The following is a 17,757-nucleotide window of genomic DNA, read 5'->3' as shown; positions in this document are numbered from 1 at the left end:
CAGTGACACAGATCCCAATGGGACAGATCCCAGGGACACAGGTGCCAGTGACACAGATCCCAATGGGACAGATCCCAGTGACACAGATCCCAGTGACACAGATCCCAATGGAACAGATCCCAGTGACACAGATCCCAGTGACACAGATCCCAATGGGACAGATCCCAGTGACACAGATCCCAGTGACACAGATCCCAATGGAACAGATCCCAGGGACACAGATCCCAATGAAACAGATCCCAGTGACACAGATCCCAGTGACACAGATCCCAATGGAACAGATCCCAGTGACACAGATCCCAATGAAACAGATCCCAGTGACACAGATCCCAATGACACAGATCCCAATGGAACAGATCCCAGTGACACAGATCCCAATGGAACAGATCCCAGGGACACAGATCCCAGTGACACAGATCCCAATGGGACAGATCCCAGTGACACAGATCCCAGTGACACAGATCCCAATGGAACAGATCCCAATGGGACAGATCCCAGTGACACAGATCCCAATGGGACAGATCCCAAACACATCCCAGTGACACAGATCCCAATGAAACAGATCCCAGTGACACAGATCCCAGTGACACAGATCCCAGTGAAACAGATCCCAATGGAACAGATCCCAAACACCATTGAAATCACAAGACACTGCACGTGGAAATTGTAACACATCCGTGCACTGGAATTACAACACACTGCACACTGAGATCACAACACACTCTGCACACTGGAATTAGAGCACATCTGCACACTGGAATTAGAGCACATCTGGAATCTCATCCTGGGAGGGGCAGGCTCCCCAAGCCCCCTCTGCTGGGCCCTGTCCCCTCAGGGTGGATCCCCCACCCCACACCTGCAGCGAGCACTGGCCCAGCTGTGCCCAGCTGTGCCCAGCTGTGCCCAGAGCAGCAGAGCTCCCCAGCAGGGTGGGAGCTCTGAGTTTGCTCAGGCTGCCCCCTGAGCCATGGTGTGTGTAATTATAATGTCTCTGCTCATCAGCAAACGTGACAAACGTGGCAGGAGGTGGGGCTGGAGCCAAACGCTGATTTGGTGACAAGACAGAGAGAAAAGCTCTCCCAGCCTCGGGTACTCACATGGAATATTGAGAGTCACTCCCTGCACACAGCCCGAGGCTCCAGCTGATCCTGGAGCAGGTCTGGGGAGGAGAAGGGAAAGGATCTGTGCCAGCAGCTCCAGCTGGGTGAGAGCCACTGCAGCCACCCTTCAGCTGGAAACTGAGACAAATGAGCCCCTGTTAGAGCAGCAGATAAGAAAAGATGTTCCCTTTATTAAAAAATAGCAGTACATTCTTTACATTTAACATAAAACCTGCTGTAATTACCTAGCAGTTGGAAAGCAATTTGCAACAGGCTTTATTGTTCAGCATCTGTACCAAATTCTGAGGGAAACATCCACCAGGGAATAAAGGAAAATGAGATGTGCCACAGTAACTGCAGCGTTCAAACACTCCACAATGGGAATTTCAGGGAGCCTTGAACGAGCTCCAGTGCAATTCTGCCTCAGTGTTTCTGGTTTTGTTTGTTACTCAAAGGGCTCTGGGTTTGACTCCCCTGTGCTCACACAGCCCCCAGGGCTGCTGGAGCCCACTCAGAACCACTGGGGCTGTGTCACAAAAGAAATGCACTTGTCAAAGGGAAAACCAAGGCTTTGGAAGCCACAGAACAAGGAACACTCTGGCAGCAGCAGCACCAGGACTTCACCTGAGCAGGCACACAGACCTTTGGGTTAAATCTCTGCATTAAAGGAAACAGGAATGGCTGGTGGCCCCAAATTACCTGAGTAATCAGGGAGAAAACTCCCCAAGTTTGGGGTGATGGAAGGTGCATTTCAGTCCTGCTTAGCCTGGGGTGAGCCTGGCCTCACTCCCCACAGGGCAGGCAGAGCTGGATTCTGTGCAAAGGGAGTGACACAGATCCAGGTGAGCTCTGCTGCTGGGGCAGGTGGGAGCAGGGCTGGCCTGGGGTGCTCCAGCACCTGGAGGGAAGGGCTGAGTCCTCTGCCAGCAGAGCACTGCTCACCCCACAGGAAACCAAAGCAAGGCAATGCCTCATTCAGGAGAAAAAGGGAAAACGGGAATGATGTTCATGGGAGAAAAGGGGAGAATGAGAGTGATGTTCATAGAAAAGGGAGAATGAGAGTGATGTTCATAGGAGAAAAGGGGAAAAGGAGAGTGATGTTCATAGGAAAGGGAGAATGAGAGTGATGTTCATAGCAGAAAAAGGGAGGATGAGAGTGATGCTCCCAGCAGTGGAATGAGCTGGGGGGAGGGGGGCAGTGCAGATGTGGTGACAGGAGGGATGAGGCTCTGTGCTCCTGGGCTGGCACCAGAGCCAGGAATGACAAAGAGCAAGGAGAATCAGACAGACATTTACAAAAATCCGAGACTTTATTCAATGAATAATTGAAGATCTATTTCTGATCTGGCACAGGAGGTCACTCAGGCTCTGGCAGCAGCACCAGGAGCCCCTCCCTGCACTCCCAGCCCTGCTGAGCCCAGCCTGTGTCCCTGGGGTGGTTTGGGAGCCCAGCCCAGGATCCCCCTCCCTGCTCTGCTCCAGCCAGCACTGGGCACATCCCCAACCCCCTGAGAGCCCCCCAGGGCAATTCCAGGCTCTGGGGGAGGCACTGCACTGGCTCAAAACACAAAATGCATTTTAGGAGCTGGGTCAGCACCTGCAGCCAGTTCTGGTCCCTGGGCGAGGAGGGACTGACCCTCTCCTGTCCTGCAGCATGGGGGGTTCTCCATCCCCTTCACCCCTGTGCATCCCTGTCCTGCAAACACCCTCGGGCACAGAGGGGATCTCAGACCTGCCCCAGGCTTCCCTTGCTGGGAACAGCCAGGGGAGCTTTGGGCAAAGCTCAGGAGCTTCTCCCATCCCTGCTCAAAGGCAGCAATGGCTCTGGGAACAGGGGAAGGAGCTCTGGGCATGAGATTACTACATTTTGTACATGACACCCTGAGAGGAGCTAAAAATAGACTCTGCTGGTTGCTAAGTGCGTTTCAAATGGTTTTCTTGGAGGCAAAAATGGGATTTGTCTGTGCAGGCAGAAGGTGGGTTTGGAACATCACACCTTGGCAAGGAGGGACAGACAATCCCCAGCTGTGGAGGGAGCAGGGACTTTGCCTCCCTTTATCCTGGGCAGGAGGGGCTGGCAGTGCCTCCCTGGGCACAGCTGGAAGCTCCCTGGGCACAGCTGGAAGCTCCTGGCATCCCCATCCCTCCCTCTGCACAAAGCTCAGAGCTCCTCCTGGCCCTGCCACAGGCAGGTGGAAATACCTGCAGTGGCTCCAGAGTTTCACTGAGGCAGGGGAAGGAAGCCCAGAGCCCCACAGGAGCTGATTCCCCTTTTCCTGCACCTGGCTGGGGCTCTGGGACACCAAAACTTTAAATTTTGGTGATGGGGTGAGCCCAGGTGAGCCCAGGTGAGCTCTGCTCTGGCACTCAGCCCCAGCCCTGGGCTCCTCCTGCTGCCCCTGCCTTTCCTCAGGGTCTGCAGCACTGAACCATTGCAGAGCCCTGCAGTTATCATTGTCCAATTAAAAAAATGAACTGTTATTATAAAGATTGAGAGCTGCAATTGGAAGACATCTGATGTCAGAACAATTTTTGAGACACACTCCAGGTATTAAGAGATCCATTTCCTGCAGCAGCACTGAGCACTTGCTGACAAAGGTACTTGGAGGAAAACAGCCTGGAGATGATGAGAATTACACCCTGCAAGGGGCTGGGTGCTCTGCAGGGGCAGCCACAGGCAGGCAGGGAGAGATGAGGTGTTTGGTGTTATAGGAACCCACCCAGGGGTGTTTGGTGTTTTAGGAACCCCCCCAGGGGTGTTTGGTGTTTTAGGAACACCCCCAGGGGTGTTTGGTGTCCCCCAGCAGGGCAGGAACTGTGGATGATGTTTTTGGGAGGGTGTGGCTGCCCAGACTGTCCCTGCCCCACTGGCTGAGGAGCATTTGTTGTGTCCCAGCCAGGGCTGGGGCTTGTCCTGCTCAGCCCCTGCCCCGTTCAGGCCCAGCAGAATTCCCAGAACATCCCACCCTGCACGGGGCTGCAGCTCCATCCCAAACACAGACAGACAAATCTATTCAAAATGAATTCCCCTCTAAAGCTCCAGTATCAGCTCAGGTTTATTAAAGAAAAGCAGCAATTAAACCCAAGGAATGCTGCACAAACAAGGCTCAGAATTCGCTTTCAAATGACAAAACCCAGGAAATTGCAGGCTCAGAGTGACAATTCCCCCCAAGCACCTCTGCTCAAAGGCTCTCAGCTTTATTAATGACCCACTTTGGCAGCTCCTTCCTGAACTCCAGCACACTTTTCCTCTCTTGCTGTGGAATTTGGGCCATTTTCCATCAAGCAGCAGATAAATCTCAGTCACAGGAAGGTCAGAACGTTTATGGGGAGCAGAGATGTTTCTGTGCTGGGCAATGACCTGTGACAGCTCCTGTTCCTCTGGGCTCCAAAAACCTCCTTGCAGCCAGGTAGTCTCAGAAATCTCTGCTGGTATTTATTATTTTTTACTTCAAATGAAAAGCACAGTTACTTTTCATTCCTGACAGAATTCTCCATTTGCTATGCAAGTCAGCAAATGATGAAATAGCAGAATATTCACCAGTGTCAAACAGAGGATTTCAGCAATAAGCTGCAGTGCAATGTGAAATATTGTAACAATTATTCCTTCTGATCAGGATGTTAATCTTCCTTTTTCAAATCAAATCTGAGGTTATCCAGTGTGATCTTGCCAGGTCTTCTCAAAAGTTTCCTGTTTTGTGAGTCCCTGTGCTCACTGGGATCCAAAATCAGTGACATCACTGAGCTCAGAGCCTCCCATTCCCACTCTGTGCAACTTTCTGACTAAACAAAACCCAAACCCGTGGGTGTCTAAAGATGCCTAAGCAATCACACACATAGATATATTTATATACATATATATGTATTTGTGTCTGTGTGAATATAGACAAACTTTCATTACAATCAGGCAGCAGTTTGGGTTGGAAGGGACCTTAAAGCTCATCTCATTCCACCCCCTGCCACAGCAGAAACACCTTCCAAATAGACACTAAATGCAAATTTCATTTAAAAATGCCATGGAGCACAATCCCAGCTGTGATTCCTCAACTGCAGGTACCTGGGGACAGGGACAAGGCTCCTGCGTAAGCAGCAAAGAAAATAAAATGTTTAAAACATGTCCAGAAATAAATACAGATGAAGAGTATTTTTACTGCTAATACCTCATGCATCTGGATTTAAGAGTTTGGCTAATGTGATGAATTATTAACATGCTAATGTAAATGTAATCAAATCTCCTGACTGGAGTGTACAGAGATCACCACAGGGAAATAAATAATGAAATGTTTAATCTTCCCTGCTTTCAAGTACCTGTTCTGCTGCTGGGGTGGGGATCAGGGGGTGCACAGGAAACTATTCCCATTGATCCCATCCCATCCCATTGACCCCATCCCATCTCATCCCATCCCATCTCATTGATCCCACTGATCCCATTCTATCCCATCCCATCCCACAGATCCCATCCCATCCCACTGATCCCATCCCATTGATCCCATTGATCCCATTGATCCCATTGATCCCATTATCCCATCCCACCCATCCAGCCACTCTGTGCCCCTGTGTGTGGCAGGTTCATTTCATCCTCCTCCTCCCTGGCTCACAAACAGCTTTCTGCAGCCACCCCTGGGCTCAGAGCTCCTGCTGCCCCTGTGTGTGCCCCTCACAGCACATCAGACTGTGGGGATCAGAAGGGTGAGGAGGGGATGGAAACACAGACAGACAGACAGACAGACAGACAGCATGGCTGCAGCAGGCAGGGAGTGGCAGTGCTGCCTGGGCAAGGGCAGGACTCTCAGCACTGCCTGTCCTGCAAGGACACAGATCTGGTGCAGCTCGCAGGGGAGGTGAGGCTGGGCTTTAAATAACCAACTGCCCTTCCAAAGAAAGCTACAAGTCACTGAATGCCAAGAAATCCCAGAGTGATAAAATAGGACTTTCTGCACTTGAGTGAGAGGAATTAAAGTCGTGGAAGTTTTTGGCAGCCAGGAGAGGAGAGGGAATTCTCACTTCTGCCTTTACTGAAACAGTTCCCAGGGCCAGAGCTGTGGCTGGGTCTGGGGATAAAACAAGGTTTGCTCGGGGTCACATCCATGTACAGTGGGAAGAATCCAGCACAGGGATTTTAGAGCCAAAGGCTTCACCTGCATCCCTGGGGAGTGAATTTTCCTGCTGGGCTGGAGGCTGCAGGACATCAGGGTTCAAATCAGGTACCCACAGCCTGCTAAGACACTTCACCTCCCTTTGGCCAGTTAATTTAAAACAGGATTAATAATTCCAGCGTGATTAGAATTTTATGAAGCTTAATTAATTAAAGGTCATAAAACACAATGAGAGCAGCATATGACAGAGCCCAGATAAATTCAGACTGGGTGTGGAAGTGCTGCTGTGTTTGAGATGTGTAAGCAGCTCTGCAGGGCTGCAGAGGGGAGCAGCCAGCAGCTGAGAACCCCCAAAATAACCCAGAGGGGAGAAGAGGAAACCCACATACCCCAAGTGTGGATTCCCAGTGGGAATGAGGAGCCAGCCTGATTCTTGAGGAATCAGCCAGCACCCAGCACCCAGTGTGGCTGGAGCCTGGGGCAGGGCAGTGCTGGTTGGATTCCTTGATTTCACGGGGATTTTCCAGCCCCAGTGAGCCCATGGGTGTGTGGGCACACCCAGCCCGAGCGTGCACACACATCACTCCCTTCAAAGGAACTCGCTGTTCTCCAGCACCTTTAATTACTAAAAAATGCAGCAAATCCCCTTGAATATTCCAAATTAGGGTGTGCAGAAGGGGCTGTTCGGGATTGAAGGAGGATAAAGAGAATCAAATGCAAATCTCCCTGCAGTTTGTACTTATGACTAATGCCTATCACAACAGATTCGTTGGGAACACGCCTGTGACGTGGTTGAATTGTCAATCCTCCCCACCTCTCCATGGCCAGCTCCCCCAGCAGGGCTGCACCCCTCCAGCTCTGCATCCTGCTGCTGGCACTCAGAGAATCGGGGAATTGTTTAGGCTGGAAAAGGTTTCGATGTCCCCCAGTCCAACCCAGTGCCACCACGGTCACCACTGAGCCGTGTCCCCAAGTGCCACAGCCACAGTTCTTTGGGATGGGGAGCCCACCCTGCCCGAGGCTGTTCCACTGCTCACAGCCCTTCTGTCAGGAAACTCTCCCGTGTCCAGGCTGAGCCCAGCTCTGGCTCAGCCCATCTCCCATTCACAGCAGCTCGCTGGTTGGGAAAGGCTCCAAACCTCTTAACAGACCACTTGTGTCTCAGTGAAATTATCAGGAAGGATAAGAGTGCAATTTATAACTATAAAAACCAGCCTGCATCTGAATAAAGCCCAGCCAAATCCGTGGATGTCTGGATCCACTTCCCCGGGCCAGGTAGCCGTGGTCATTTGGGCATCTGCTTCCCTGCCCCTAAAACAGCCTCAATCCTGTGAATCTCCCTGAGCACATTAGACAGAGAATGAAACCTGCAACGAGATTAGATTTCCATCTCTGCACATCTACGCACACGACAGTGGGATTAGTAAATGAACAGAGCACTGAAGGAAGGAGGAGGATTAACCAGGCACAGTAAAACAGGTCGATCAGCAGTGGCAGCTCTTTGCAAAAGGGACTTAGGACAAATGGCACAGGCAGCTTCCATTTACTGCCTTGGGCCGATGAGAGCTGCAGAATATGAAAATGGAAGAACCATCTTCCCCTAATCCGGGGGGGCAGCGGGGCTGGGGCAGGAACCCTCCCAGCAGGGCAGCTCTGTGCAGCTCAGTCGGGCTCAGAGCCCAGCCCAGCCCAGCCAGGGCTGCACCAGCTCCCATCCCTGTCCCTGTGCAGACAGCTGGGGAAGGGAGGAAGGGTCAGCAGAGGGGCAGAGGGGGGCTCTGGCTGGGGAGCCCCTGGGGGGCAGGAGCGTGGCAGGGGTCAGGGCAGCTCCAGACCCACATTGCACACACAGCTACGGGCAGGGGCTGCCCCAGCAGGGGCACAAACATTTCCAGGGAGCTGTTCCTCATGATGTCCAGACAAAGGAGATCTGCCCTGAGAAGGCAGAACTGATGAGTGAGATAAATAAACTGGCAGGGGCTGCTTTGACCAGAGCCAGGCAGTGCGGTGTAAAAACACCCTCACTGCCCAGGATCCCGGGTCTGGGGTGGAAAATCCCTCCAGGATCATCGAGCCCAGCCCGGAGCCACCCCCAGCTCAGCCCAGCAGTTCCTGGGGTTCCATTCCCCGGGGATGGGGCTCCACACCTCCCCAGGCAGCTCCAGTGCCTGCTCCCTTTTCGGGAAGAATCCCCAAAATTCACCCAGGCACATCTGGACTCCAGCACAGACCCGCGGGAGCTGTTCACAGATGCTTTAATTTGTTTTAATACACGTTTATGAGTTTGTGGGTGCTCAGCTCCTGCAGTGCTTCCAGCCTGAGGCTCTGGGTGAATTTGGAGACTCAGGACTTGTCTGGGGAGATGGAGAGGGAAGGAGATTCCAGCACAGCTCCTGCACTGGAGGGACCAAGAGGAGGGAGAAGTTCAGCTCAGCCAAAGTCACTGAGGAGGGATTGAAATCCAATGTCTGTGTTCAGTCTCCATCTCCTAAACCTGAATTTGGGAGAGTGTAACTCCTGCACCAATCCCAGCTCTGTTGGAAATACCCCAAATACCCCCTAAGGTCTCTTTTGGAACAGCCCCCCTTCCCAAAACTGCCACAACAGATAGAACAGAAATTGCTTGGTTTGCCCAACCCATGGAAGGTGCTTCCAGCTGTCAGACTGGTGCCTTTACTCATTTTAAATTATTCCCCTGCACCAAAAGGAAATTAAGAATTATTTTGTACTATTAGCTTTTAGTCCATTTACACCTTTCTGCATTAATATTAAGATATACAATCTCAATTTGGTTCGGGCTGTAAAAACTACGTGAACACAAGATATTTGAAAATTACCCACGAACTGTGCCCTGCCAGCAGCTCCCTCAGAAGGTGAACTGTGAGGTCCTGGCCTCCCATTTGGAGCCTACTCCAAAACACATTCGCTGCTTGTTAGCAGATTAACAGATGAGACAGAGGGGAGTTAAACATAGCCAAGGTGTGAAAACTAATTATAGGCTGCTGCATCAGGCTGGGAGTAAGAAAAGCCAGTGTTAAGTGAGAGGTGATCCCCATCTGTACTGCGGGAGAGGCAGAGCTGAGCCCGGATTTACCTGGAGGAGTTCACCTGAATCTCGAGGAGTGTCTGCTCACACTGACTGCACTCCCATCAGCTCCCCTTCCTCAAAATCCCCTTTTGGGAGGCAAAATGTACAGACAGGGGCAGCCAGAGCTGCTGGAAATGTGAGTTCAAATTATAAATCATAACCCCCACCCATTTACAATCAAGAGTGAAGTTCCCCCATTCTTCAAGCATATGAAACAACAAAATTATCTGAAGCCTTGAGGCTTTGGAATGATTGTGAGCTGTGCTGCCATGTGCTTGGTGGGTAATTAATGCCCTGCCATGTCTTTGGTGGGTGTTTCATGCCCTGCCATGTGTTTGGTGGGTAATTAATGCCCTGCCATGTGTTTGGTGGGTATTCAATCACCACAGGGCAGCTGCACTGCTCCCAGCTGTGACACAGACCTGGCTCCTAGCACACAGCCAGGCATGAGTCCCACCCTTCTTATTTATTAAAATCATTGCCCCAAGATTTAGGTGGTTGGAAATACCCAGCCAAGCAGCCCAGCATTCCTTGGCAAAAGGAAAACTATCCAGCCAGGAAGGGAAAGGGAACTCAGCACACAGAGTTCAAACTGAGCTGAGCTCTCCTCCAGCCCTGGAGTTTATTGAAGTGTGGCTTGCTGGTATATTCATATTCACCATCAGATTCTGGGCTTTTTTTAGCTCCCTGCAATCTTTTTCTCTAGGCATCGGAAATTTAATTTTAAAATTCGATTTGTGTAAGGCACGCCGTGGTCTGGAGTATCTGTGCTCAAAATCCATCTGCCTGTGGAAATCATTACAGGTGTAGGAGCTGGGTGAGGGTGCAAAGTGCACATCTGGATTTCAGTCAGGTTTCACTGGCAGGAGCTCTGTTCCTGCTCTACAGAACCAACTTGCAGAAAAACACAGCAGATACAGCGAGGCACAGGAGCAGAGTGAGTGCAGAACACAAATAAACAAATGAGCTGGTGGCAACGTTTAGATCCAGGAGCTAATTACAATCAGGAGACCAACACAAGGACCCAGAGGTGTGGGCTGGGTTTGATAAGGAAAGGACATTTAGGGTTTTTTGTGACTGCTCTTGTCCTGTCCAGCCCTGAGCTGAGGAAGCAATCTGACTAATTAAAGTGCAAATCTGTGCAATTATAGGCAGCAAAGCATGGCTGAGGAATAATCAAATTTGCTCTTCTTACCCATTCATAAAGTCAGTGTAAGAGTGCAGGGCTGCTCAGAGGGAGGGGAAGATTTCCAGCCACAAGGAGCACAAGGGGCTCCCCCACCCTGCCCAGGAAATTTGGCTGCAGCTGCTCAGGGCTTCCTTTTCTCAGGGATTTCTCCTGCTTTAAGGGGGCTGCTGTGGGAAACAACAGTGAGCACAGCAACAGTGTGATCAGACATTGAACTCCAGGAGAGGATGGAGGAGGAAAAGGGAAGATTTTGCCTGAGAGGTGAAATGCAGCTGATTGATCCAGCCACAGCTCAGAGGCTGCTCTGTGCATTGGAGCTTTACAAAAATCTCCAAATCCTCAGCAGCAGGCTTAAGGGGCTGGATCCATGTGCCAAATCCCAAATTAAGCAGCACCCTGAAGGGCTCAGGCATCCTGAAGAGCACAGGAGGTGGCTGCTGCCACCCCAGAGGCAAAAGCAGATTGGGAAGGAGTGAATTTAAAAGTTTGCTCTTGCTCTGCACTCCCTCTTGTGCTCTGTGCAATGACACCAGACACATCAGAAGCACCAGGAGTTTTGGGCAGAGCAGGGAGTGACTGCTGGGGGCACCCAGACCAGTCCTGGCTGCTGGGCAGAGCCCACCCAGCTGGCCCTGGCCCTCCTGCCACCATCCCTTGGTGCTCTGAAACAGTCTCTGGGGCTTTGGGCTGCAATTTCTGGTTTCCCTTCACATAATTCAGTGCACAGCAGCAGCAGAGCAGTAGAAACCACCATGTGCCAAAGGAACTCGAGTCATTTAGAGTGCAGAGCAAACCCTCCCCTCTGCTGCAGCCTCTGCTCTCAGCCCCACAGACAGCAAACAGAGCAGGCTGGTTTACATTTGTCATTCTCCTCCTTAACTTCCCATTTTAATTAACTTTTCAGTCTTTAACCATCCCCGTGCTTGTGCAGTGACAGGAGAAGCAGAATCACATCTCACAGCAGCAGCAAGCAGAGTTTTGCAGATGAGCCAAATCCTTTCAGAGCTCTCAGCACATGGCCAGTGGTTTGTTTTTATACCTGAGTTCTCAGAATCATGCTAGGAAATTTCATGCTGCACAAAGCTGCTTATCAGCATCAAAAGAACTGAATTAAGATGGTTGGGAGAGAGAGAAAAAAAAAAAAGAAAAAGGGTTTTTCAAGTGATGCTTATGTTCCAGCAAAGGAGCATCAGAGGGTTTGCTTTTCCACTTCAGCAGAAACTGTTCCCCCTTTCTGGCTCTTTGAAGTGCAGAGCCTCAAAAGCTGTGCAGGGATAACTTTGTGTTTGTACACAAAGAGCTGCCAGGGGAAGTTTATAGCAGCAATCAGCAGCTCCTGCAGCATCCTCAGCACAGGAGCATTAATAAACATTAAAGAGGAGCATCTTTCTAATTAAGAGTGGGAGAGCCTGGCAGATGAGGTCAGTCCCCAGATGGGGTTGAAGGGCAGTGTAAGCATGAGAGAATAAATTCAACCCAAAGGTCATCTATATGGATTAAATGATCTGAACAGTCAATTCCAGAGCCATCTTCTGCAATTTATGTTTAATTAAAAATAGAAACACTATAAAGTTTAGCTTTTAACCAGCAAAATTATTTCATGTGCTATAAAACCTTTAACTACAGGAGCATGCACAGAGCAGGCTGCTGTGGCTGAGGGCACCCCAAGGACAGGAGAAACACCTGGATCTGCTGCCAGAGACCAGGGACAGCATCCAGCAGCTGAAGGGTTCTTTCCTCTTCATTCCACTGAGAATGAAATGCAATTTCTATTCAAATATTCACCCAAACACACAATGGATGTCCCATGGTCAGCAGCAATTCCAGGTTTCGGAGGGGAGGGGATGGAGAAGAGCCCTGGGGGTGGCTCACTCTGCAGATCCCCAGAGGCAGCCTGGCCCCTCTGAGCCCTCCTGCTGTGCCAGGGGCTGCAGGGCAGGACAAACAGAACAGGGCAGGACAGGACAGGACAAACAGAACAGGGCAGGACAGGACAAACAGAACAGGGCAGGACAGGACAGAACAGGACAGGACAAACAGCCTGGAACGACCGAAACAGGACAGAACAGGACAGGACAGAAGAACCCAAAACAGCCCAAACCAGCCCAGAACAGGACAGAACAGGACAAACAGCCTGGAACGACCCAAAACAGCTCAGGACAGGACAGAGCAGAACAACCCAAAACAGCTCAGAGCAGAATAGCCCAGAACAGGACAGGTGGAGGGATTTGGGTCTGGTTCCCAAATCTGTCACCCATTTCCTGCTTGGTTTCCAAAGGCTCACACTCTCCAAGCTTCAGTGCCCTGCAAGTGCAGATAATGCTGGCTTGTTTTCACGTGAGCTGGAGATATTTCTTACAGTGCTGTGAAAATAAGAAGTATTCCAGTTCAAAGACTTGTTTTTGCTTCCCTCAAAGTCAACCATGAAATTCCCTCCACTTCAGCAGTGCAGGATCACTGGGGTTTTCTCTGAATGTCTGGTGGAGCTTCCTCCCTCTATTCCTGGGACTTGGGGTCCTGCTGGTTATTTTTACTGATTGCAGGAGATTTGTTGTTATTTTCAGGGGTGCAGAGGTGCAAGTGAAAATCTCCACAGGTCTGATTGCCTGGAGCTCTTTTCCTCCCTCCCTTTTGAACATTTCTGACCTTCCCCAGGCAGATTTTCTGCTTCACCCCCAGCTTTGCTCAGGGACACCTCAGAGGAGTTTTTGCCACTCCAGTGCTCATTCCCTGGCTTTGGGAAGCTGCTGCTGAACCTCTGAACCTGCAGCAGCAGCTGGGGAATCCCCTGTGTGAGAATCCTCAACATTCACAGGAGCATCCATCCATCCATCCATCCATCTATCCATCCATCCATCCATCCATCCATCCATCCATCCATCCATCCATCCATCCATCCATCCATCCATCATCCATCCATCCATCCATCCATCCATCATCCATCCCTCCATCCCTCCATCCATCCATCCATCCATCCATCCATCCATCCATCCATCCATCCATCCCTCCAGCAGGGAAAGGCAATCAGCTTTCCTGAGATTCTGATAGGGCAGCACAATTAATCTCTTCACTTCTTCCCCACCCCTGCTGCATATGGGAATTAAAGCAGCCATACCTTGATATATGTTTATTTACACACAGGTATATGAAATACCCCCTGAACTGGCTCCTCTGATCTGGAGATAAAAGATAAGAGGTGAAAATCTCAGAAAACAACACATTCTCCCCCATGTGACCCAGGGATGATTCCCATGCAATCACATGCATGTAAAAAAAACACAAAAAACCTTTCAAGTATCTGGTATTTTTGTTACTAATTCTGGTTTGCAAACAACTGCCTGGTGTTACTGCTGAAATATGTCAGGGCTGTTAAATGCCTGTATAAATAATAAATGGGAGGGCTTGTACTCGGGCTGAGGTCTCTCTGCATCACAGACAGGGTTCTGTTTTATTAACAACAACTTGAGAAGCACTGTGAAGCAGGAAATGGCTCCTGTGCAGGATTTTATCCCCTGCATCACTCACCCCTGAGCCTCTCCCTGAGCTCTCTCCTTTGGGCAGGGTGAATCAGCAAAAGGATCAATCAAAGGATCAATCAAAGGATCCCAACCCCTCTGCTGGGGCATCTTCACATGCAGGGGCACAGTTCTGCAAAGGCACAGGGAGGAAACCACCAGCCCAGAACAGAGCACCCCAGCACAGAAATATCACTGAGAACAAAAACAGAGCACCCCAGAACAGAAATATCAATTACACCAACACAACAGAGCACCCCAGAACAGAAATATCACTGAGAGTAAAAACAGAGCACCCCAGAACAGAAATATCAATTACACCAACACAACAGAGCACCCAAGAATAGAAATATCACTGAGAGTAAAAACAGAGCACCCCAGCACAGAAATATCACTGAGAACAAAAACAGAGCACCCCAGAACAGAAATATCAATTACAGCAACACAACAGAGCACCCCAGCATGGAAATCTCACTCTGGGCACAGAAATGTCACTCTGGGCACAGCAACCTCACTCTGAGCACCAAGGCCAGAGCCCTGAGCTGCTCCAGGCCCTTTCTGCAAATCCAAGCCCCTTCCTGTGGCTGTGAAATGGTGCTGAGCTCATGGATAGAAATGCACTCTGAAAATCGCCCAGCTGAAGGCCAGCCCTTCCTGTCTACTGAGTTTGTTAAGTGTGAAAAATCACTGAGAGTCAGACTGGTGCATGGCTGGCCCAGAGGAGCTCACAGGAATCCACATCTGAAACAGATTAAAGATCTCCCCAAACAGCTTCTGCTGTGAACTGGAGAAGAGCTGCAGGACAACCCACCCCAAACCTGCCCTGCACCAAACAGATACTGGGGAATGAGGGGATGTTAAATTAGGCTGAGGTGAAACTCCTGGGAAAATTCAAGGCAAATTAATTGCAGACTATTTGCTTTTACCTATTTCTCCCTTTTTATTTGGTAAATGCTTATGAGCCAACTCCACGTTTAATGAGGAAGAAAGCACTGATGAAAAGATACATGATTGGTTTTTTTTAACATCTTTAATCTGAATTCCTGCTGGTGCTGCACATTCTCCCAATAGAATGTTTGCAGGTGATGAGGTTACCCTGTAGTTTTTTATTGATTACAGCCCAGACCAAATCAAATACAGGAGATATAGGTATAGATATAGATGATATAATGATATAGGTATAGACAGAGGAAAGATATATAGATATTGTATAATTATATATTATATACTATATATTATATAGTATGTATTGCATATTATATATATTATATTATACATATTACATATTATATAATATTATATATTATTTATTATTTTTATATATGCTGTATATATATTTTCACAGTATATATGTGTGTATATACATATGTATATGTATATGTACATGTATATACACACATATATACTGTGAAAAAAAATATATATACATATACATGTATATGTATGTATACATATATACATGTGTGTGTATATATATATATACACATATATAAAAAATTTTCTGCAAATTACTGTATATATATATATATATGTGTGTGTGTGTGTATATATGTATACAGTAATTTCCAGAAAAATTTCCAGGTAAACACAGAACCTGGTGGGGCTGGGGAGGAGCAGCCCCTGCAGGGTGAGAGTGTCCTGGGCAGGGGCTGCCAAATAATTCTGGTGCTGGATCCATCTGGCTCCTGCTTTAAAGCCAACCTGGGACTCACTGGAGTCCTGGGGCAGAGGAAAAGTCACCCTCTGCTGACAGGAGAAACATCTCAGGGCTCTGTGCAGGCCCCGAGCTGCCAGGTAACCACAGCAGCTGATATCAGCACTGATAAATTTAGACACTTCTTATATAAGACAAAGGGACATTCAGGTCACTGATTTTTTAGGAAGATGTTCTCATTGATTTCCAATAGGAAATTCTGATCTCAAATATTGTATAAAATGGCATTTTGATGTTATTAATGCCACGTACTGAATGATATGAATGCTTAATCTGAGTGTAAATAACGATGATGGGAAGAGTGGCTGGACACTGGCAGTGCAAAGAGCAGAGTCCTTTGGCAAAGAGCAGGAGGAGCTCTGGGGAGCAGGGAGGGATTGCTGCTCCTGCCTGGAGCTGAGACAGGGCAGAGGTGCCCAAGGTGCCAGAGGAGCCACCAGTGCCAGGCAGAGCCTCTCATGGACCTGCAGAGCATCCCCAGGGCAGCCCCTGCTAGAAATGACAAATGAAGGGCCAGCATGTGAAGTTTATCAACTGCATGAATCTTAAAATAAAAGGATTTGTGGGCACTGTCATGATCTCAGTGCTTACATCAAGCACAAGCTGTGCATATCTTCATGTCACAGCCCCTGCTAGGAAAACAAACTGGATTACCAGGGCTTAGTGCTTAAGCAGTGTGCTCCACAGCAAGGCAAGGAACTTGGGCTGTTGTGGCATTACAGATGAGATTTAGACAGGACAGAGAAAAGACAAGGATCAGACTGTTTTCCTGTTCAAAGCACAGCGATTATGCTAAATAAATAAAATTTAAATCACAAAACCTTCCCAGCTTGCACTGATAAATCCCAGCTCTGTCAAGTCACCCTGAGTTTCACCCTCATTTTCCTGACCTGCCCCTGTCCCTGACAGCAGGGGAGTTTCACCTCTGTCCCCAGGGACACAGCTCCTGCCTGAGACACAATTATGGGAATAAGGCTCATTTTACTGGGAAAACCTGGTTCCATTCAAACCTAAACCCACCCACTCATTTCAACAGGCAATGATTTCATTTCAGAAATAAAAACAGGGAGAATTCCCTCCCAGTAGAGCAGCAGGGCAGGCAGGATTCACTGCCCAGCTCCTGCAGCAGGCACAGCAAGCACAGGGCATCACAAAGGTCAGAAACCCCAAACCCAACCTCGAGGAACAAACAGCTGCAGCTGCACCAATGTTTGAGCCAAGCCCCTGCCTGGGATGGTTTTTAAGCCCCCAAACCATTCTGGGGTTCTACCCTGAGTTTCAGCAGTTTGGGGAAGCAATTCTGTTCTGCCTCTCTTCCTCCAAGTGAGGAAAAGGTGATTCCCCTAAGAGCTGCTCAAATGGGAGATATTTTTAGGAGTTTTTGATCTAGCACTGGATAAAAGAGGGTTTAGACTTGCAGGGGCTTAACTGCCCCCAGGACACAAAATGTGCCAAAATCAGAGGAAATCCTGAGCTGAATCCAGCAGCTTAAAGCTCAGGCACTGCTCTTCCTAAAGCAGGGAGAGTGAGAAATGTGCTTTGGTTCCCGTTTATTCCCATTAGTTCTTCTCCCAGGTGAGAAGCCTCAGGACGAGAGGAAACAGCCTCGGGTGTTGCCAGGGGAGGTTCAGGTTGGACTTCAGGGAAAATTCCTGCAGGGAAAGGGCAGGTCAGGACAGGGGTGGGGTCACCTTCCCTGCAGGGGTTTAAGGGTGTGGATTTGGGTCTGGAGAACAGGGTTAGTCTGGAGTAAAGGGTTAGTCTGGAGGACAAGGATTAAACAGGGACAGGACAGGGACAGGAACAGGGACAGGGATGGGACAGGGACAGGAACAGGGACACAGGAACAGGGATGGGACAGGGACAGGGATGGGACAGGGACAGGAACAGGAACAGGGACAAGGACAGGAACAGGGACAGGGACACAGGGACAGGAACAGGGACACAGGGGCAGGGCAGGGACAGGGACAGGGACAGGGATGGGACAGGGACAGGAACAGGGACACAGGGACAGGAACAGGGACAGGGATGGGACAGGGACACAGGGACAGGGAC

At 49.5% G+C, this 17,757-nt stretch overlaps 2 protein-coding genes across 2 annotated transcripts in view; one reads left to right on the top strand and one right to left on the bottom strand.

Annotated features, from left to right (window-relative positions):
* RAP1A (RAP1A, member of RAS oncogene family) overlaps positions 1 to 17,757 on the bottom strand; it is a 188,524-nt gene that overhangs the window by 61,447 nt on the left and 109,320 nt on the right. The window lies entirely within an intron of this gene.
* KCND3 (potassium voltage-gated channel subfamily D member 3) overlaps positions 1 to 17,757 on the top strand; it is a gene marked incomplete at its 3' end in the record, with an annotated part of 88,645 nt that overhangs the window by 35,812 nt on the left and 35,076 nt on the right.

The sequence above is a fragment of the Erithacus rubecula genome (genome assembly GCF_903797595.1).
Source record: "Erithacus rubecula genome assembly, chromosome: 26".
In the NCBI taxonomy this organism is placed as follows: Eukaryota; Metazoa; Chordata; class Aves; order Passeriformes; family Muscicapidae; genus Erithacus; species Erithacus rubecula.
This window is presented reverse-complemented; position numbering and strand designations above follow the sequence as displayed.